The following is a 23,095-nucleotide window of genomic DNA, read 5'->3' as shown; positions in this document are numbered from 1 at the left end:
TTTGCTCAGCAGCCGTGTTTACCATTAAAATCTTGACTGGTCCAGATGTTATCACTTCGGCCATCTCATTATGGAGGGCTGATAGATACGCAAGCATGCGTGTTTTCCAGTCATCGAACCTGCTAAGATCAAAAAGGAGATGTCTCGACAACATGCTGTCCATTTTAAAAATTATTTCGTGCTTTGAAAATATTTTCAAAAGATTTTTCAAAGAATGATCTCTAGGCAATATAAACGAAGGTTTATATCGATCAGAGAACTTGCTCTGATACCAATTGTTGGTCCCAAGGGGATGGGTACAAGTCTAGAGGGGGGGGGTGAATAGACTTGTATAAGATTTTGCAAATCTTTTTCGACTTCTCGTGTGTATTGGACTTAGGATGTTTAGGTCCGATACCTCACAAGATGAAGACAAAGTTTTATGCGCAGCGGAAAGTTATCCCCTTTTAGTTAGCACGAGTTTGAGTTAGTTCGAGAGGTGCGGTTATATGCAGTGCAGTTCGAGAGTTAGATCGAGAGATAAAGACAAAAAGTAAATGCGAGAGAGATTTTTAAGTGGTTCGGCCAACCCGCCTACATCCACTCTTCTTCCAGAAACTCCCTGGAAGGATTGCACTAAAACTTCCCTTTTTAGTACAATATCGAGCGCTTGAGCTTTGATCACGAAGCCCGCCTCAAGCCTCAGGTTTTTCGCCCCGCTTCTTGTTACTCCACCTATCGAGCACTTGAGCTTTGATCACCAAGCCCGCCTCAAGCCTCAGGATCTTCACTAGACAGCTACCAGGTTACTCCGCCTCTTCTTGCTTAATCCAAAGCAAGGACCTTTGGTTGTCACAGTTGAGTGTAACAAGCTCCAATCTGACCAAAAGCTATCGTTGAGTCAACTTCGATGTAGAGCAGCTTCGGTCACCTTCTAGATGTATAGCAGTTTAAGCTTTGTAACTCTCTCAAACACTAAGATGTGTTCTCTCGCTATTTTGAATATCAGGATGATATTCCGGATTGAGCTCAGGCACTTGAACGTTTGAAATAGACACCTCTTAAGATTTTCGAATCGAACCGATCTCTTACGAAAGTTCCCTCCTTTTTGTTTTTGATCTGTGTCTTCACGTCCTTTTTATATGAGAGTAAAGGAATAATTCCGTTGGAGGGAAAATTATTCCGTTTGAAATTTGTCTCCCATGCTGTGTATGGGACTTGCATCTTTTCAGCATTTTTCATGGAGTGGTGGTCTTGTAACTTGAACCTTTTGTTTGGTAGTGGATATTCCATAATCCACTTTCTTGAGTCCATGCTCCACTTGCTACTTTTGGTAAAAGTTACTCTTTTTAAATTCCCATTGATCCTCGTTCTAGGGAATAAGACCGACTTTGGATTAGTGCACCTTCTTTCCGTTTGTTGTGGAATTCTGATGTGGCATCCACTTCTGGCACCTCCTTAATATTTTATCTCCATGATATTCTTCTTCTCCAAACTTTATTCATGCTTCCTGACCGTCATTCAGCCTTTTGGAGAAATGTCAGTTTATCGAGACCAAGATTGATGTCTCGATTGTTTGATGTCTTGATCCCCATGTATCGAGAGATCTATCTCTCGAACTCTGCTTATGTCTCGAACTGGGTTGTTGTATCGAGAGGTCCTACCTCTCGAACTATGCTTATGTCTCGAGACTTAGTTGATGTCTCGCAGACCCTTATTCCTCCAGTGTTGTCCCGTGCCTTCTTCTGATCTATCTATAGGATTACAACACGAGACTTTCTAAGATGTTCACACAAGTTTACCTTAAGCTTAAATATTTTCCGAGTTGAGCTCAAGTTACCCGGTTGTATTTTCGCTCTTAGTTTACTTGTCGAACTTACATTGATTCCTATATTTCGAGACTTTAGGGGATTCTAAATTACATTTTTGGTATCATCAAAACCTAATACATTATGTTCCTAACAAGCCCAAAATGGAAGCTTACCCTAAATATAAATAGAAATTTCTAAATAGGGTAACCAAAAGTGATCAGCAGCCAAGACAATTCCATATTCTTCCCTCACCCTCTCTGCCTCACGAATTACTCTATGGTCTCTGGTCTCTCTCCCTAAGCTAGGAGCAACAAATAACGATGAAGAATTTCGGCGTCCCTCCGATCTCCCTTTCTCATTCATCTCTCGGTTTCCTTTCACACCTTACCCTCTTCGACCATCAATGGTGGCGGAACGGAGTAGCAAAGTGAAGACGTCGACATAAAGACTCCGGCAGCAGCATGCGACAACCTTCAACGAGGGTGTGCGATGACGGCGGTGGTGACCACCTCCCCTCCAACGACGAAACCGGCAAGGCGGGTGCTTCCCCTGTTTCCGGCGCCGATCGACAGAGCGGGTAGTAACGACAACCTCGGCGTACTGCTTTCCCTCATCCCTTGTTCTCACCGGCGGTGACAAGCCACAACGGACCAAGCTGTGTGCAGTAGTGGTTGCGGCGTGCAGCAGCGACGGGCTCGCTTCTTCCCCTGTTCTTCCAGCGACGTACGCTAGAGCAAGGAGCAGCGGCGGCTATGGCTTTCCTCTCCGTGCATGGTGCATGGTTGTGTTGGCGGTTGGCAAGGCGTCGCCTTCCTCCCTTGCGTCTTTCTTGCTCGACGTCACCGAAGGCAGCAACTGATCGACGGGAACTGCAGCAGCAACATGGATCGACTCATCTGATCACGGCAGCAGATCTCCTTTATGATGGCCGGAGGTTCGTGTCATGGGTATTAGTTCAGCGGTCGCACGACATAACAGAAAGGAGTGAAGTGGTGTGGTGGTATGGTACTCATGTGTCGGGCTATGAGCTGAGTTTAGGAAGGTGATTGCTTTGGATTAATACGCTTCAAGAGGTAACCACCATGTCCACTAAAATCTATTTTGTTGTCTGTGAAGTCATTTTTGATGGATTATGAACTTGTGTTCTTGATCCTTTGCATATTGATGTTATGGATATTTATTGGTATGGATTCCTTGTTTATTTGGCTTCTGGGAGTTGTAATCTGAGTAGTCCAGTGATCCGCTGGGGAGTTCCGTTAGTTCTGCTGGGAGTTTTGTCCAGTGAGCTATTCTATGGTCTGTTCGTTTGGTTGTTTCCCCTTTGTTCTGAACTCTGTTGGAGTATTTTGTTGGGTATTTTACCATGTATTTGGAGTATTTATTCATATCTCTTGATCCATCTTTTGAGTCTTTTGTTTGGTTGAATCCTTGATTATATTATCTGGGAGTTGGTTTGTGTTTATAATTTGAGATGAACACTCTGGGTGGTTGTTCTTGGGATAAGGTTGAGGTTGGATGTGGATGATGGATCTTTGAGTATCCTTGTGTATTTTGGGGCTCTATTTGCCATTTGTGTATATGAGCACTATTTGACATTTGTGTATATGGGCACCATTTGCCATTTGTGTATATGGGCACTTTTTGCCATTTGTGTATTTGAGGACTATTTGCCTCTATTTATTTTGGGCACGATTTGCCTTTGTGTATTTGGGCACCATTTGCCTCTATGTATTTGGGCAATATTTGCCTTTATGATTCGGGCATTATTTGTCTCTACGAACTAAGTTTGGGTTTGATGATTGGTATGAGGATTGGTGTGTTGATTGGAGGGTAAGGGTTAGTACTTATCCTTAGGTTGAGGTCTGTTTGGTCTCTCACTTGATTCTTGAGTTACATCATATCTCGTTGGTTGTTGATTATTCTTGGATATATTCTTGTTGGTCGTTTCTTATGAGAATTCTATTGTATTCTTGATTCGGTTGATATCTTGTGATCTTGTGCAATTATGTTGGATATTGTATTGTTGGAAAGTATTGGTTTATATATTCATTCAGCGTGTTGTTGTTGAGTATCCGATTTTAAATGCTGAACAGTTTGTTGGTGTATATATTCTTTATGGGTGTGTAAATCTATTTACAAACTTACTATATATATGTATTTCCTTGCGGGTGTGAGTGGTGGTTGCTTAGCAGTCTTTTGCTAATGGTTTCTTGTATGTTTTCCAGGTATGGAATAAGTCTAAGCGAGAGCGCGTTAGAGCTTATCTTTATGAGGAGGCTTAGACTAGTTGATGTTGTTTTAGACTTTATGTTTGGGCCTGTGTGCCAATGATGAGATTATATACTCTTGTTTAGATTTTGGATGTTTTGGATATGTTTTGAGGATTTATATCTATGCAGTTTGGTTCAATTTTTGGTTAGCATGTGCATCTAGGCCGTATTCTTCTTACCTAGATGTGGCATGATACCCCTTAGGTTATAAATCGCTTCTACTATGTTATGTTTGGTAGTTGAGATAGGCAGCTTTTGTGTTAAAGTTTAGTTATCTCGGTTTGTGAAAAGTTGGGGTGTCACAGTTGGTATTAGAGCCTGTGTTGAGGTCTAAGTAGAGATCCTAGGGTTTGAAATCTGAGACTCTAGGACTTGATCAATAGGAATTAAGATGTTTTGAGAATCCTAAGATGTGTGAATTCTAGGAATCGCGGTGAGGACACGCCTTGTTTATTTATATTGTTTGTGCTTTGTTAACCTTGATGTTTTGCAGCTTGTGAGCGCGTCTTCCAGGTAAGTTTTAATCGCTTTTAGATAAGTTGCTTCGTTTTAGAATTGCCTAGGAGCCTGCCTTAGATTAGGAGTAAGTAGTTACTTGACACGAAACAATGGATAACACCGTATGCGTCTAAGCAATCAGAAGATCGGGCGGCTCGTTGAAGAAGATTCATCTATGCTCCCCGGGATTGGCGTCTTCGCGTATGTAGCATCATCTGCAAGATCTTCGTTCACCTCAAGACTTGAAGAACAAGTTCGTGCAGCTGAAATTCGATAAGGAGACGAAGGAAGCGATCGGAATCCGAAGACTGAAGACTCGAAGATCCTCGATTGTGAGGGAATGGCAAGAGCAGACGTGACGCGCCTCTAGAGAGTTAAAGCACGTCAGGTAGGAGCTTCCAAATCAATGATGAAGAATCCCGTGCGAGCTAAACTCGAAGTTAACGTTGCATGAAGAATTAGAATTTGAAGTTGGGATGCTCAAGCCTTAAGACAATCCTACCTATCTCCGAAGCGGCCACGAAGGAACGAGTTAGAAGTTGCAACCTTGAAGACAAAGAAGACTACGACAAGTAAAAATGAGAACCTCGGATCCTCATGACTCCCGGAGATAAGAAGAAACACCGTTATCAAGTTGTCCGATCTCATGAAGTGCGAAGAAACTAAGAAGTGAAGTGCGAAGTAAGGACCTCGTGTAATCTATTCGGTGCATCTTGGGAGTAACTCCTTGTGCAAGAGCTTAAGGAAGGGACCTCAGTGGCAAGAAAGCAATAAGGAGTAGCTAAGCAAGCTAGTAGAAGACCGAATCGTCAAAAGATCAAGACCAACCGAAGTGAACCTAAAAGCTAGCTCAATCCAAGAGGTTGATCCTAAGAGAAGTTTAGCTTACATACCCTGCATTTGGAAGGTACCTTTGATCGCGCTAAACGCAAAGATTAAAGTTAAGAGCTGCAATCCATACCCCGGATGACCAACAAGAAGAACTAATGAAGATTGGAAGGATGAGTCGATATATACTCACGATGTTAATCTGCAAACATCCCAATATTAATACCAAGACTCGAATGAACCGTTCTACGATAGTGCCTACCACTCAAGTAATCAAAGGACTCCTCGAAAGATCTTGTATGATCAAAAGAGCAATAATTCTTAATGCTAATGAAGGTGCTCGCGTTACGTTGGCTTTAGGACCTCGATGTTTCGGAGTACAAGAATTAAACTCGACTTCTGAGATCACCGTTAATCATAGTCGAATCTCCCTTCAAGATCAAGCGATACCTTCCTAATTGGTCCTACCTTTTCATAAAGTTTCCCCGGAAATCTCTCGTTCTGCACCCATTGGTCATCAGTGATTCATCGCCTTCGACCTCTCCTGGAGTGATAAGGATGTGCGAGCCGTAGCTTATAAAGTAGAGCTTATACGAACTGTAGACCCACGTTGCGTAGGAAGCAAGGTCAAGATCCGTCAACCGGTCAAAGTGCCGTGATCAAATCGTCCAGCCATGGAAATCGTTTAGAGTTGAGAGACTTCCTATCCTTTTTAAAACCGAATCCTTCTTTGATCCTTGTAATCCCAATTACCCCTTTCGTTGAGAAATCCCTTCTATCCGTTCTAAACATCATTCCTATATCTTTTTGGAAACCAAATTCTTCTCGGTTCTTTAGAATTCCAACTACCCTCCCGTTCAAAACTCCCTCCTATCGATTCTAGACCTTATTGATATCTTCCCTTGAAACTGAATTCCCTTTCTTTCTTTGGAAACTTGCATACTCTTTCATCGAGATACCTCTTCTAACTATTCTGAATCTCATTCTTATTTCTTTTAGGAATTGAATCTATTTCTTTCTTTGGAAAATTGAATACCCTATCATTGAAAAATCATTTCTATCTTTCTAGACCCCGTTCTTAACTCTTCTTGGAACCTAACTTCTTTCTTTTCCCGGAAAGAGCTAAATACCCTATCATTGGAAAACTCTTCCTGTGTTTTCAATCTCGCCCTTATCTGTTCTCGAAGCCAAGTTCTTTTCGTTCCTTCTGTTTTGTTGAAAGAACTTGATATCCCCTTGATTTAAGAAATCCTTTTGGCCTCCTTGAACCTTTTGCTTATTTTCTTTCGAAGTCGAGTTCTCCTCTTCTCTTTAAAGAACTTGACATTGAGCAGTCATCCTCATCCTCTCGAACGTTGTTCTCGTTTGCTTCTTGAAATAACTTTGTGCAAGGTGACAACCTTATTTCTTAAGTTGTAACCTTGATAACTCTTCATTATATTCCCTACCGACGTTGTCCTTGAATCTTGAACCTTAAACCTTTCACTCTCCTTCCTTGTTGGGTCAAAATTTTCAAAACTAAGTATATACTATATAAATATTTTCTCTATATGTACTACCGTACTAGTTTTTAACTCTCTGTCCCCAAAACGATTTTTTAGCTTCGGGGATGAAGCTCCTTTTAAGGGGGGTAGAGTGTAACACCCGTATTTTCCTACCACTATTTTAAATATAAATATTTAAAATGAGGGGTTATTTTCTTATTAAAATAATTATAAGTATAATTATTTCTTACTGGGCTTGGAATAATGTATTTTTGGATTACCTATTATTATTATGTTACTACCAAATGTTATTGGCCCAATATACCTATATAGGGGTTGTTATGCCGTGGACCCAGGTCCACCTTGCAAGGTGGACCTGGGTCTACATTCACATACACTATACTCTACATTCACACTTTGTAAACTCCACATTCACACATTACAGGATTATATGTTTACTAACTATATTACCACTGTTATGCATTCACACATTCAAAACTCTATATTCACAGGTCCTATACTTCATATTCACAACTTGAGAACTCCACATTCACACATTACAGAACTACAAGTTGCTAGAACTTCTATACTCTATTACAGATTCACACATGCATAACTCTACATTCACGATTTCTATACTCCATATTCACAATTTAAAACCTCCACATTCACACATTTCTGGACAACTCTACATCACACAATCATAAATCTACATTCACGATTTCTATACTTTACATTCACACTTTGAAACCTCTACATTCACACATTTTTGGACAACTCTATATTCAGCAATATGTTTACTAATTTAAAAAAAATAAAAAAAAAGAGACAAAAACGACGTAGTTTTGGACCCAAGTCCACCTTGCAAGGTGGACCTGGGTCCACAGCATAATTTGCCACCTATATAGATATATATTTCATAGTATATAATTTTTATTATAAGGCTATGGACCCAATAAATGATTTTAGGCTCAATTATGATTGTATTATATCTACTCTTGACCCACCTAGCATAGTCCAATTGTATAATCTTTCCATAAATGCCTTAGCCCAAAATGGATGCTTACCCTAAATATAAATAGAAATTTCTAGATAGGGTAACCAAAAGTGATTAGCAGCCAAGACAATTCCCTATTCTTCCCTCACCCTCTCTACCTCACGAATTACTCTCTGGTCTCTCGTCTCTCTCCCTAAGCTAGGAGCAACAAACAACGATGAAGAATTCTGGCGTCCCTCCGATCTCCCTTTCTCGTCCATCTCTCGGTTTCCTTTCACACCTTACCCTCTTCGACCATCAATGGTGGCGGAACGGAGCAGCAAAGTGAAGACGTCGACATAAAGACTCCGGCAGCAGCATGCGGCAACCTTCAACGAGGGTGTGCGACGACGGCGGTGGTGACCACCTCCCCTCCAACGACGAAACCGGCAAGGCGGGTGCTTCCCCTATTTCCGGCGCCAATCGACAGAGCAGGTAGTAACGACTACCTCGGCGTACTCCTTTCTCTCATCCCATGTTCTCACCGGCGGTGACAAGCCACAACGAACCAAGCTGTGTGCAGCAGTGGTTGCGGCGTGCAGCAACGACGGGCTCGCTTCTTCCCCTGTTCTTCCAGCGACGTACGCCAGAGCAAGGAGCAGCGGCGGCTATGGCTTTCCTCTCCGTGCATGGTGCATGGTTGTGTTGGCGGTTGGCGAGGCGTCGCCTTCCTCCCTTGCGTCTTTCTTGCTCGACGTCACCGAAGGCAGCAGCTGATCGACGGGAACTACAGCAGCAACATGGATCGACTCATCTGATCACGGCAGCAGATGTCCTTTATGATGGTCGGAGGTTCGTGTGTTGGGTATTAGTTCGGCGGTCGCACGACATAGTAGAAAGGAGTGAAGTGGTGTGGTGGTATGGTACTCTTGTGTTGGGCAGGAGGGCGCGAGTTCGAATTTCGGGTTAGCATAATGATTAGGGTATTTGCCATCTTTAAGCTTTTAAGATTATAGGGGGTGATCCTAGCTATCAATATTCAGTTTATGGCCTATGATGTTGATCATTATTAATCTGTAAGGTTGTTATTAGTAGTAGTTAGTGACCATATTAGATTACATTACTTCTCAGGTTCGTGGTTAGGGTATTTGCCATCTTTAAGCTTTTAAGATTATAGGGGGTGATCCTAGCTATCAATATTCAGTTTATTGCCTATGATGTTGATCATTATTAATCTGTAAGGTTGTTATTAGTAGTAGTTAGTGACCATATTAGATTACATTACTTCTCAGGTTCGTGGTTATGGACATAGCTTATGAGCTGAGTTTAGGAAGGTGATTGCTTTGGATTAATACGCTTCAAGAGGTAACCACCATTTCCACTAAAATCTATTTTCACACTCTCAATCTATGATATTATTTTGTGTGTTGGAATCCTGATAATTTCTTTGCTATAAGCCTATCTGTTGTTGTCTGTGAAGTCATTTTTGATGGGTTATGAACTTGTGTTCTTGATCCTTTGCATATTGATGTTACGGATATTTATTGGTATGGATTCCTTGTTTATTTGGCTTCTGGGAGTTGTAATCTGAGTAATCTGACCCTATTTTTGTATTCTGGAATGAACTTTGCGTTTTCTGTCTAAGTCTGTGATCTGGGGTTTGGTTTGCTCTTGCGGAATACCCCAGCGGTATAATGTGTCCCGCTGGAGTCTTCCGTAAGTAGGCAGCGGAGAGAGCTGGCGGGGGAGAGGGGTCCGCTGGAGGGTTACGCTCCCTTCGTGCAGAGGTGAGTGGCGGAAGGCAGTGATCCGCTGGGGAGTTCCGTTAGTTCTGCTGGGAGTTCTGTCCAGTGAGCTATTTTGTGGTTTGTTTGTTTGGTTGTTTCCCCTTTGTTCTGAACTCTGTTGGAGTATTTTGTTGGGTATTTTACCATGTGTTTGGAGTATTTATTCATATCTCTTGATCCATCTTTTGAGTCTCTTGTTTGGTTGAATCCTTGATTATATTATCTGGGAGTTGGTTTGTGTTCATAATCTGAGATGAACACTCTGGGTGGTTATTCTTGGGCTGAGGTTGAGGTTGGATGTGGATGATGGATCTTTGGGTATCCTTGTGTATTTTGGGGCACTATTTGCCATTTGTGTATATGGGCACCATTTGCCATTTGTGTATATGGGCACTATTTGCCGTTTGTGTATTTGAGGACTATTTGCCTCTATGTATTTTGGGCATGATTTGCCTTTGTGTATTTGGGCACCATTTGCCTCTATGTATTTGGGCACCATTTGCCTTTATGATTCGGGCATTATTTGCCTCTGCGAACTGAGTTTGGGTTTGATGATTGGTATGAGGATTGGTGTGTTGATTGGAGGGTAAGGCTTAGTACTTATCCTTAGGTTGAGGTCTGTTTGGTCTCTTACTTGATTCTTGAGTTACATCATATCTCGTTGGTTGTTGATTATTCTTGGATATATTCTTGTTGGTCGTTTCTTATGAGTATTCTATTGTATTCTTGATTCGGTTGATATCTTGTGATCTTGTGCAATTATGTTGGATATTCGTATTGTTGGAAAGTCTTGGTTTATATATTCATTCAGCGTGTTGTTGTTGAGTATCCGATTTTAAATGCTGAACAGTTCATTGGTGTATATATTCTATATGGGTGTGTAAACCTATTTAGAAACTTACTATATATATGTATTTCTTTGCGGGTGTGAGTAGTGGTTGCTTAGCAGTCTTTTGCTAATGGTTTCTTGTATGTTTTCCAGGTATGGAATAAGTCTAAGCGAAAGCGCGTTAGAGCTTATCTTTATGAGGAGGTTTTAAGTAAAATTGTTTAGGATTTAAAATTTTATAATCCGCGGTGAGGAAGTGTGATATTGCATATCATTTGCATATTTATTGATGATATATGTATTATGTTCGAAATTATGTGGATTATTAATTTTTGATGACTAAGTGATTTTCTATGGTTTGATTGATGGCTGTGATATGCTTTTAGTCTTGTGACCGTTTATTTCGATGGAATATGTGCTTTATGCTTCGAGGGCGAAGCATTTTTCTTAACGTGGGTAGAGTGTAACACCCCGAAATTTTGTAAGTATTTTAAAGAAAATATTATTATTATTTTCAAAATATTTATGTTTTATGTTGCCTAAAGGAATTTTTGGAAATTATTATTTATGACAAAATATATATTTTCGAATGTATATGTATATATATACTTATTTCGAAATGATTCACAAGATTTAATTTAGCTTGATGGATTAAAACTTTAAGTTTCTTGTGATGGTTTTTTGGTTTGAATCTGGTAACAACAAATTATTATTTTTTTAAATCCATATATTGTTATTCGTATATATTTAAATATATATTATGCAGTTTAATTGCATGGGACTTTGATGTTGAGTATGTGGTCTGTGGTTCAAACCTTGCTAGTGTTGTGATTTGTTTCTTTTAAAATAAAAATAAAATATGTGACCGTGTGTGGCATGTAGTATATATATAAACTATATATTAATTTGTTCTTGAGCCATATATATAAAATAGGTATATAAATTCTCATTTTAATCGTGACGGAGAGTGATTGTCTCCATTTGTCTTTCAGTTATAATTAACATATTTATGTTGTATATGGACAGATACTACATGTAACAGGGTCATAGTATTCAAAAAATATTTATGTTGTATATAAATATAATGATAATTAGTATTAATAATAATAATTAAGTAGAAAGGGGTTACGTACGGTTATATAATAATTAGAAGAGGGAAAGATAGCGGTTAGCGTATTCTGCTTCCTCATCTTTACGCAAACGACAGAGAGAGAAGAGAGAGAGAGGAAGGGAGACGCCGGCGAGCTTGGACCTTTGTTCCTCCGGTGACGGCGAAGCCCCGACGGTGACCTCCTTTTGACGACGAGCTCCGGTGGCGGTCGGATGAGGCAGCCGACTACTCTCCATCTTCTCCGTTGCGATGACGATGGCTGGACAGTGGAGTGACGACGGCAAGTCCTTCATCCCCGGCGTTGCAGTGGCGGTGGTGCCATGAAGTTGATGATGATGGCGTGGTAGGGACGGTGATGGTGAAAACCGGCTTCTTCCTCCATTGCAGGCGGCGATGGCGATGGTGTCCGGCGGTGTGGTTGCTGTTCTGGACGTCAGTTGGTGGTGATGATTAACATGGTAAATAATAATTATTATAATATAATATTGATGGGTTAGTAATCAAGTTAAATGATGAAGTGAATCATTAGTCAAGTTGATGATGATAGAAATGATGATTATATATGATAGTGGAGGATTGGGTCGATACTGATAATGAAATTGGTGGCAGTGATATATTCAGCCATATTGTTTAATAATAATTAATAATTAATAATACTAATAATAATAATAGTGATAAGATGATAAGTTGATGAAAATGGTGAAATGTGTTGCTGGATGTTGTTGAATCGATGATGATGAGGAATTGATTATGATAATGCATGATCGACAGTCATGATTCGACAATAATAATAATAATAATAATAATAATAATAAATAATAATAATTATAATAATAATAATGGTATTAGTAGTCTAATGGATGATTTGATTTATTTACATATATTTTTTTTATCAAAGGTGCTAGTAGATCAATGGTTGAGTGTGCGGTTAATGCCTAGAAGGTTACAAGTTCAAATCCAATATCCAATTGTGAGTATATTTTGGTAGATGATGGATAATGGCTCTTAGGTAAGATTTATGTCTACTCAAAAGTTATTTACCCCGAAAATAATAATTATTTACAATGTGTTTATGTGTCTTATATATATAAATCTATGGGAAATAGATTTATTATTTTTATTGAGTAAATTGGTGATTGATAAAATTGTGGATACATGAGATATTGACAATTTATGAATTTAGGTGGATATTAAGTAGAATATATATTACCTGTAATGTATATATTTAAATACGTGCTTATGTGGTATTGTATGTAAATCTATTTAAAATAGATTTATTATTATTATTGAATGATTTATGATATTTATAATGATTATTATGAACTTAGATAATTTTTGAAATTATATGGAATATTATGAAATATGTGGAATATTTGAATATATGCATATTATTGATATTTGTAGTATTTGATGAATTTATTATAATTATTGAAATTATGATGTTTAGTAAACTTATAATATTTATTGAAATTATCGACTTTTTGAATATTATAAATTTTGAATTTATGGTGAAATAGTGATAGTATGAATACTTGTGGAAATATGAGTTGAAAATATGAATTTTTATGAAAGTATGAATTATTGGGAAATTTGTGAATTTTTATAGAATTATGAATTATTGTCAAATTGGAAATTTATGGCGAAACTATAAATTACTGGTGAAAACATGATTTATGAATTTATGGGACAATTAAGAGATTATTGTCTTTTGATTGTATATGTGGATTATTATAGAAACTGTGATATGGGAGTACATAATATTTGTACTTATGATTTTTGGTGAATTTATGATGATTAATGAAGTATTATATTTATTGAGATTATGATAATTGATATTTAGTGCTAATATGCAAAGTAATGAAACAAATGATTTTGAGAGCTTAAGGGTTATATTTTATTACATATAATGTTTTGAAAACTGATGGAAGATATGTGACTTGACATTGTGGAGTATTCAGTTGTATGTTGAATACTAGGGATATGCTCTGTTGAGGAGTGGTTAGGATAATCCTACCACTAGGGTTCATACCCTGTTTTGAGGAGTATTCGGTAGGAACAATCCCCGGATACTAGGGCATTCATTGTCCTGTTGAGATTGAGGAGTGGATAGGTTATGCCTACCACTAGGGTCTTTGTACCCTGTTTTGAGGAGTATTCGGTAGGAAAAATCCCCGAATACTAGGGCTAGTAACTTCCCGGTGAGGCTTGGAATCCTCACTCGGGGGTGTGCACACTTAAGGTTAAAGTCCTGTTTCCATTGACATGGGAATTTTGCGGAGTGTTCAGCGTGGAGCTGTTCACTAGGGCCTAAGTATAAAGGACTCTGTCCCATTGTGTATGTGATGTGCTTCCATATGTATTTTGTGGTGTGCAAGTATAGCACAAAATAAAGTTTTTATGAAATTTGAGGATTTATGATATTATGAGAAGTTTTGAGAAATGATTATAAGGAATTTTTGAGTAGAGGTTATATGAGGTTTTGGTGAAAGAATGATTAAAAGATTTTGAATTGGATAAACAATGCCTTTAATAAATTTATATATTGAGATTATTAGAAAAGTATACTATATTTGAAAAGTTCCTAACAAACTATTACTGTGGAAAATACTGAATGGTGAATCATAAATTAGGATTTTTGTGGTTTATTTGATTATTGATAAAGAAAGGATTAATGCCTATTTTGGTAAAAGTTAAATATTTATTTGATATATTATAAATGGTGGCATCTTATGGACTGATGTGAAATTATTAACTGTGTGTTTTTATTATGAGATCGATTTGATATATGATTTAAGTATAAATATTTGATATGAATGAATGTGATAACTAATGCCATGATAAGGGGTTAATATGGAATTATGTGCTCCAAGATGCTATGTGCTATGTGCAAAAGATTTTACGGGGTGGGTAAGTCTTACCAGCCGTTGTGCTGACTTTGTTTTCCCCCTTAGTTATTATTGCAGGTGATGATTGCATGACAATTTGGAGCATTGGCATGAGAGTAATTCACGTTAGGTTTTTATAAAGGTTGTAATTAAATCCATTAGAATTCATCATCTTGTATTAGTAAGAATTGTGATGGTTTTTAGTTAAGTAGTTTTAGCCTGTGCGTTTGAGTATGAGATACTCGAACGTGGCATAGCACCCCTTTTTCCTTTTGTTGTTGAAGCTTCCGCTATTGTAAAAGTTATTTGTAATTAAAAAAAAATTACCCGTATTTTATTAAGTGGAAAAAGTGGGGTGTTACACTAGTTGATGTTGTTTCAGACTTTATGTTTGGGCCTGTGTGCCAATGATGAGATTATATACTCTTGTTTAGATTTTGAATGTTTTGGATATGTTTTGAGGATTTATATCTATGCAGTTTGGTTCAGTTTTTGGTTAGCCTGTGCATCTAGGCCGTACTCTTCCTACCTAGATGTGGCATGATACCCCTTAGGTTATAAATCGCTTCCGCTATGTTATGTTTGGTAGTTGAGATAGACAGCTTTTGTGTTAAAGTTTAGCTATCTCGACTTGTGAAAAATTGGGGTGTCACACATTCACCTGTTAAGTTTATCAATGAAGCAAATAGTCCACAATTGACTAAAAGTAGTCAATTGGGTAAGTGATTAGAACAAGTAAAATAGAAAATGAAACAAAGTAAAATGGTGTAGATTAACAATGCTCAAATCTCACAATCATTCAATCAAAATAAACAAAACATTTGACAACCTATTGTCTTCCCCAGCAACGGCGCCATTTTGAAGAACCAGTTTTGCATAGGGGTGAGGATTGTCAAAAGATGTGTGTATGTGATAAAATGGAAAGTCTACGACTCCCCGAGTGTCGGTCTCAAAGGAAGGATGTGTAGGTGTGTCAAGTGTTTGTGTGTTTAAGTGATTAAGTCATGCTAAGGATTTGAGTGTGGTGAATGATGATTCAAGAGTGAAGAGGTTCATAAGGTTTGTGTGAGGATGAGAGTAAAACAAGTATAAGTAAATGTGTGTAAGAAAATAAGGGATTTGATAGTGGTCATTTATGTTGCATCCTAGTGTGTCTAATGCAATGGATAAACGAAGCAAAAATGTTGGCTATTAAGGAGTGTGTCTTCTTAGTCCTCTTCCACCTCTGTGTGCTAGGGCTTCTTGGACTTAGGAGTGCCTTTAAGCAACCAAAGTCCTAAGAGACATTTTATTGAACACCTTAGCTACACACTTTCCTACTATTCTTAGGAAGTTCATAAGATCTATGATTGTTACAAAGCTTTCAATCCTAACTCTAATCAAAGACATGAAAGAGTCAAATCCAAACAATATATCATCAAAACAACAATCAATAGACAAGAATAGAAATTCCAAAAATCCAAGCAATTGAATCCAAAATAAGACATAAGATCATCACACTAGCAACATATCTTCACATAATCCAAACCCTAGATTAAACTAGCCACTCATAATCAAGAATCCCAAGACAATAGCTAATTTAATCTAAGAACAAGATAATGAAAATAAAATAGATTAAGATGTAGTAGAGATCACCTAGTAATGAAATGTTTCTTCAATCCAAGCTTGTTGTCTTTCTTACAAGGAGAAATTGCTAAGCTAAACTATCCTAAAAACTAAGAAATGAAAAATTGCAAGAAGGAGGAACTTTCCCAAAAATGGAAAAAGGGGCTCCCTCTGAAATTCTATCAAAGGGCCTTAAATAGTCTCCGAAATTTCGCCCTAGGAAATATTCTCGCGCAGTGTTCCAACCACGCCTACCACACGCGTGGTTGCGTGCGTGGTTGGCTACTAGAATGCTGCCACGCGCACCACCACGCGTGTGGGCTTCATTCCAGGTCCTTCGGGGCTCCAGACTTGCTCGGTTTGCTTCTTAAGCTCGTTCTTTGTTCCTAATAGCTCCCGAGACCTCTGTACTGTCTCAAATCATGCCAAAGGTAGCTTTGTGTGTGGTTAACGAGTTTAAAGCACAAATCATCATAAAATTATCATTTAAGGATATTGAAAACGCTATAAAGCACCCTAGTTTATACTCAAATAGTGGGTTTCTTGGGAGCTTATCAGGACTTCATATTAGGAATAGTAGGAAAGTGTGGCTAAGGTGTTTGATAAAATGTCTCTTAGAACTTTGGTTGCTAAAAGGCACTCCTAAGTCTAAGAAGCCCTAGTACACAGAGGTGGAAAATGACTAAGAAAACACACTCTTGAATAGCGAACATCATTGCTCTGTTTATTCTTTGCCTGAGACACACTAGGATGCAACATAGACGAACACGATCCAATCCCTTATTTTCTTATACTTGATTGCTTATATTTGTTTTATTTTATCTTATTTCATTCACATTGCCTACCTTATGAACACTTGCACCTCACAACCACCATTCACCGCACTCACCACCCATACTCAATGCCTCACATGACTCAATTAAATAAATGTAACCGCACTTGACACACCTCCATGTCCCTCCTTCGAGACCGACACTCGGGGAATCATAGACTCTTCGTTTTATTCTTACACACATATCCACAATGTTTTGACACCTCACCGCTACCGTAAAACTACATCTTCAAAATGGCGTCGTTGTAACACTCCTCGGGCCGGCTTACCGTACATCCTGAGGAGTCTGGCTTGCCGTACAACCCAAGGTGTTACCGCCACACCCAAAACAAGTTCTATCATCCCCTTGACAGACCCCGCTTCAGGTGCACAGGCTAAAAGAAACTTACTCAACACACACAGTCACTCATTTTGAAATAACATACAAGATATATATATATATATATATATATATATTTACAAAGTAAGTACCGGAAATTTTGCCTAACGGCCAACATAAGTTTAAAGCCCTACATGTCCCCACTAACCAAGATCAGTCACTCCCCTGGCTACAAAATATATTTACACAAAAGGAATAAACCCCTACAGACCTTCTGTGCATCCTGCTTACACGATCTGGAGATACGTCGGACCCGTAAACTCACCCCAGACAAGATGCCATTCCCCTTCGTACCATGTGATATGGTCTAGGAACCGGGAAGCGACTATGACCATAGACCACTCCTCCCAACTCTCGGGAGGACTCGGGTCCCAAGGGTAAGGATAATAAACTATAAACTCTAGGGGGTTACTTCCTACCAGCACCTCGATGGGGTAAAAACCAAAAGTGGCCTGTACGTCAGGACCCTCAGGAATAGGAAGAACACTATTTACTGCCGGTGAGCTATTGGGAGCTGTAGGAGCATAGCCAGGCGCATAAGGGTCGGCGCCACTCATCTGTTGTACAAAAACGTCGTAGTCCATGCCACGACCTACACCTTCCGACGAACTAGGGGAGTTCGTCGGACTGCAAGAACTAACGCTGAACTCCATCTGAAAGCAACACATTGAAGTGTAGTTAGCGCGACGGCTAAGCAAGGAGATCCGTGGATCGCCCAAACTTAAATAAAGGTTTTCTAAAACATATATTTTTGATTAAAGTATAACAACACAGTGAAACATATACGTACGTAGAAGAAATCATATCACTTAGTCAAATTGGACTTCTCTTACAAATAGGAAATAATATTTTCCTCCAGTCAAACCTGTAGTTATTCAAACTAGTTTTCAACCGTTCCTCTCAAGGAGCTTTCCATCAATTTCCATCTCATCTCCGCTACAGAGTAGCCATATCTCCTTACAAAAATTCACTTAGTTTCTTCTTCGAAAGTGTGAGGCCTTTGGAGCACTCTAATTGTCTCCCTCTTTGACCACTTGGATCATTGATCGGGGTAGTGGTCGTTCCCCGATCTAACGCTGATCCCTTGGCACCAGGTACGTTAAAATGATTCCCAGTCGGCCTAACCGGGTCCGTTAAAACGAAACCTGCCCGCAATAATCGGGGTATCTATACCTTAAGTGTGCACACCCCCGTGGGAATACCGCATCCGACGAGTTATATAGTACCCAGCGACTAGACGTCGCATAAGTATGAATTGGATGTCATACGGCACAACATTTAATATGTAACAACCGCTGGGCAAGGGCACTTCATGCAGAGCATATGCCACCCGTGGGTTAGTCAAGGTCCTCCTCCTCTTGCTCAGAAACTAAGGTTTTCCTTCTCTTTTCTCTTTAACGACATTGGTTTTAACCATTTCTTTTCTTTTCAGAAATTTCAGCTTGGCGCAGTCTGAAAGATCGAGCCGGTAAGAATAGTTCCCGAACTCTTTTTCACTTGAAATTTTTTTGGTAGAACCCTAACTCATAGTACTTGATGTTCATAAAAAGTTTTGGTCATCTAGGTTCACGAATTTACACAGAAAATTCCCTTTTTGCCCTTGGCAGTGTGCTGTCCGGATTTTTCTTCTCTCTGGACCAGTTTTGGAAAATAATTTTGAAACCACACTTATACTACTCCAAAAATTATGAAATTTTTATGGTAGCATCTACACGTATAGAACTACATGTATAAAAACAATTGGATCAAAATACCTTACCGATTTGTCCCAGAAATTCACGGAAGTTACTGCCAGAGACTAGTTAAATTTCTTGTCAATATTTTCACAAGTGTAAGCCTATATGGGCATAAACATAATTTATACATACACCTTATATACACCATATACAGGCAACTTATACTAAACATTTTTACTAAATTTCACCAAGTCACAATCAACCATCAATTATTCAAATTTGAGCAATCTAGTCCAACTTAAGGGAACTCCTTACCTCCAAAGTAGTTAATATTGTCTTAAAGATGCTTTTGGTGGATTTTCCCCAATTCCTTCTTGAAACCCTAGCTCCCAATTCATCATCATAACAACAAGATTCAAGAAATCAAGACTTAGATTCTTAATCTAGGAAAGGAAATAAAGCTATCTACCGAATAAAATTAAAGTTTTACCGAATCTTTGATGAAGTTGTGAAGAAAGATTGGCTATGGAGTCCTTGAAGCTTGAGGTTGAAGATGGAAGAAATTCACTCCCCTTTCCCCTCTTTTTTTTTTCGGCCAAATGGGAAAATGAAGACCAAAAATTCATTTCCCACTTATATAATAATATTTAAGGGTGGATTAAAGTGACAAGTGTCACCATCCTAGAAATCTTGGGAAAAAAATATCTTAACATGGACTGTTTGGGGTTAAAACAGATGAAATTTCGGTAGGAAATAATTTAAATAGAATATTCTTGAAACTAAAATTTTATTCCAGTCAAAAGCTCCAATTTGGGCTAGGTTCGGTACACCGCAGAATCTTCGCGATGTACGATCAAAAATAAATTTTTGCTGCTATGGGCTAATTTAATTCAATAGGAAATTCAAAAATAATGGTATGGGGTCTAGAAATCCCTTTTCTAGGACAAACGAGTCCAAATACTAGTTCCTAAATTTAAAATTTTTTTTTTTTTTTTTTTTTTACGGTTCGTGACCGGCACGAACGATCACAGCTTGATAACAACTATATTTCCTTATAAAAATCCTTTTGACGCATCGGTCACTCATCTCAGGTATGTCTTAGCTTAAAACATATTTCTCGAACCTTAATCTGATCCGGAAATGACGAGGGGTTACAGTCGTTGCTGGGGAGGGCAATAGGTTGTCAAATGTTTTGCTTTTACTTGATTGAATGATTGTGAGAATTTGAGTATTGTTAATCCATTTCACTTTTCTTTTCTTTTTCTATTTTGATTGTTTTTGTTACTAAACCCAATTGGCTATTTCTAGTCAATTGTGGGTTGTTTTACTTCATTGGAAATCTTAATAGGTGAATGCACACAAGAGCGAGAGGAAATCAAGGTTTATTTCCTTACATACTTGAAATTAACAGAGCAACGCGAAAGAAAAGCATCCAAAAATCACAAATGGCTTCTTCGAGCGCTACAAGAAATCCCCAAGGAAGAGGAGCAGCTATACCCAACCCACCCCCAGTACCGATCAATCCACCAGGACAAGTTAATCATAATGAACCGATTTTGGAAGAACCGCAAATCAATAGAGTGAATCCACCGGAACATATTCGAGAAGATGATTATTATGAAATACCTCAAGAGCAACAAAGATCCATCGCAAACTATATGACGCCAGATTTCAACATGCACAATTTAATCTATGTCCCACCAATGGAAAATGTCAACTTCCATGTGCACCCGACCATACTCACGTTGGTTCAAAATAACCAATATTTAGGATTACCTTCAGAGGATCCTCATGCGCATATCACTAGATTTATTCGAGCGTGCGGGATGTACAGGCAGGAAGGATTTAGTGAAGAAATTATCAGACTTAAGTTATTCCCATTTTCAGTGATTGGAGAGGCAGCACGTTGGTTAGAGAGTCAGGATGATCACCATTTTAGATCATGGCAGCAGTTACACAAGGAATTCATGAATGAGTTTTTCCCAATCACCAAGACTATGAGAATTAGGAGACATATTCAAGAATTCAAGCAAGGTAGATTGGAGAGCCTAGGAGAAGCATAGAGGAGATTTAAAGTTCTGAAAAGACAATGCCCGCAAGATTAAATGCATCCATGGGACGCAACTCATTTTATGGAGGCCTGACTGATGAAGGAAAGATGCTCCTAGACTCATCTTTAAGCGGTGCTTTCGTCTCCTTAGCATTACCGGAAGCAGAAGAGTTAATAGAAAGAATATCGAAGAATACCTCATGTTCATATGACCGAAGAGGAGAACATGGTGGCATGTACGAGATCAATAGTCACATGGCAAACGAAACAAAAATCGAAGCGATGAATCATGAGATCAAGAAGCTACAAGCAATGGTAGAAAAGATGGAAGGGAAATCGAAACCTTGCATGGTGTGACACCCCAACCTTTCACAAGCTGAGATAGCTAAACTTTAAACATAAAAGCTGCCTATCTCAACTATCAAACACAACATAGCGGAAGCGATTTATAACTTAAGGGGTATCATGCCACATCTAGGTAAGAAAAACGCGGCCTAGATGAACAGGCTATCCAAAAACTGAAACTGAATAAACCATAAATCCTCAAAACGTCATAACAACATGTCTAGTCAAAGGTATATAATCCAACATAGGCACACAGGCCCAAAAACCAAGTCTAAGAAACATAAACTAGTCTAAGCAGGCCTCATAACGATAAGCTCTAACGCGCTCTCGCTTAGTCTTACTCCATACCTGGAAAAACATGTGAGAAACCATTAGCAAAAGACTGCTAAGCAACCACCACTCACATTCGTGAGAAACATACATATATAGTAAGCTTGTAAATAGGTTTACGCACCCATATAGAATATACACACCAACGAACTGTTCTTTTAGTCAAAACGGATACTCAACAACAACACGCTAAATAAGCAATAAACCAAGGACTTTCCAAATAGTACCAATGTCCAATAGAATTTCACAAGACAACAAGTCTATAACGGAATATCAACTGAATCATAATCTCAACCGATTACTCACAAGAAACAACCAAACCGTAATATATCAAGGAATAACGAATAACAAACGAGATACAATTCAACTCAAGAATCAATAAGGAACCAAACAGACCTCAAACCAAGGATAAGCACCAAACCTTACCCTCCAACCAAGATACTATCCCTCATACCAATCATCAAACCCAAAGTTAGTTCACCGAGGCAAAAGCCCAAACCACAAAGGCAAATGATGCTCAAAACACAGAGGCAAATGGTGCCCAATCATAGAGGCAAATGGTGCCCAATCACAGAGGCAAATGGTGCCCACAGTTAGTTCACCCTCAACAATCCAAAAGGTACCCAAAGACTCACATCTCCACATCCAACCTCATACTCAACCCCAAAGATCATCCACCAACAGTGTTCATCTCAGATTATGAACACAACCAACTCCTAGAGAATATAATCAAGGATTCAACCAACCAATAGACTCACATAATGGACCAAGAGATATGAATAAATACTCCAGAATCATGGTAAAATACTCAACAAATATGAATAAATACTCCAGAATCATGGTAAAATACTCAACAAATATGAATAAATACTCCAGAATCATGGTAAAATACTCAACAAAATAGAATAAATACTCCAGAATCATGGTAAAATACTCAACAAAATATCCCAACAAAATCAGAATCATGGTAAAATACTCAACAAAATATCCCAACAAAATCCAGAATCAAAGATGAAACAACCAGACAACAGATCACAAAATCCAGAATCAAAGATGAAACAACCAGACAACAGATCCCAAAACAACTTACTGGAACCAGAATTCCGACTGAATTAGCGGAACTCCCAAACGGAACCACCCTCTCCGCCACCCCCTTCCGTAAGAAGGAAACGGAGCTCACCGGCGGAGGACCTCACTCCGCCAGTGTGACACCCCAACCTTTCACAAGCCGAGATAGCTAAACTTTAACACAAAGCTGCCTATCTCAACTATCAAACATAACATAGCGGAAGCGATTTATAACCTAAGGGGTATCACGCCACATCTAGGTAAGAAAAGCACGGCCTAGATGCACAGGCTATCCAAAAACTGAACCAAACTGCATAGATATAAATCCTCAAACATTGTCAAAACATCCAAA

General features: G+C 38.8%; 1 long non-coding RNA gene across 1 annotated transcript; it reads right to left on the bottom strand.

The window, feature by feature from the left end:
* Positions 1-17,836: 17,836 nt before the first annotated feature.
* Positions 17,837-19,543, bottom strand: LOC116011410. Its single transcript, XR_004097019.1, has 3 exons — positions 19,441-19,543; positions 19,266-19,332; positions 17,837-17,927 (listed from the first exon to the last, which is right to left on the bottom strand). It is a non-coding gene; the product is annotated as an uncharacterized LOC116011410 (long non-coding RNA).
* Between the last annotated feature and the right edge of the window lie 3,552 nt (positions 19,544-23,095).

Source organism: Ipomoea triloba, chromosome 2 (assembly GCF_003576645.1).
Source record: "Ipomoea triloba cultivar NCNSP0323 chromosome 2, ASM357664v1".
In the NCBI taxonomy this organism is placed as follows: Eukaryota; Viridiplantae; Streptophyta; class Magnoliopsida; order Solanales; family Convolvulaceae; genus Ipomoea; species Ipomoea triloba.
This window is presented reverse-complemented; position numbering and strand designations above follow the sequence as displayed.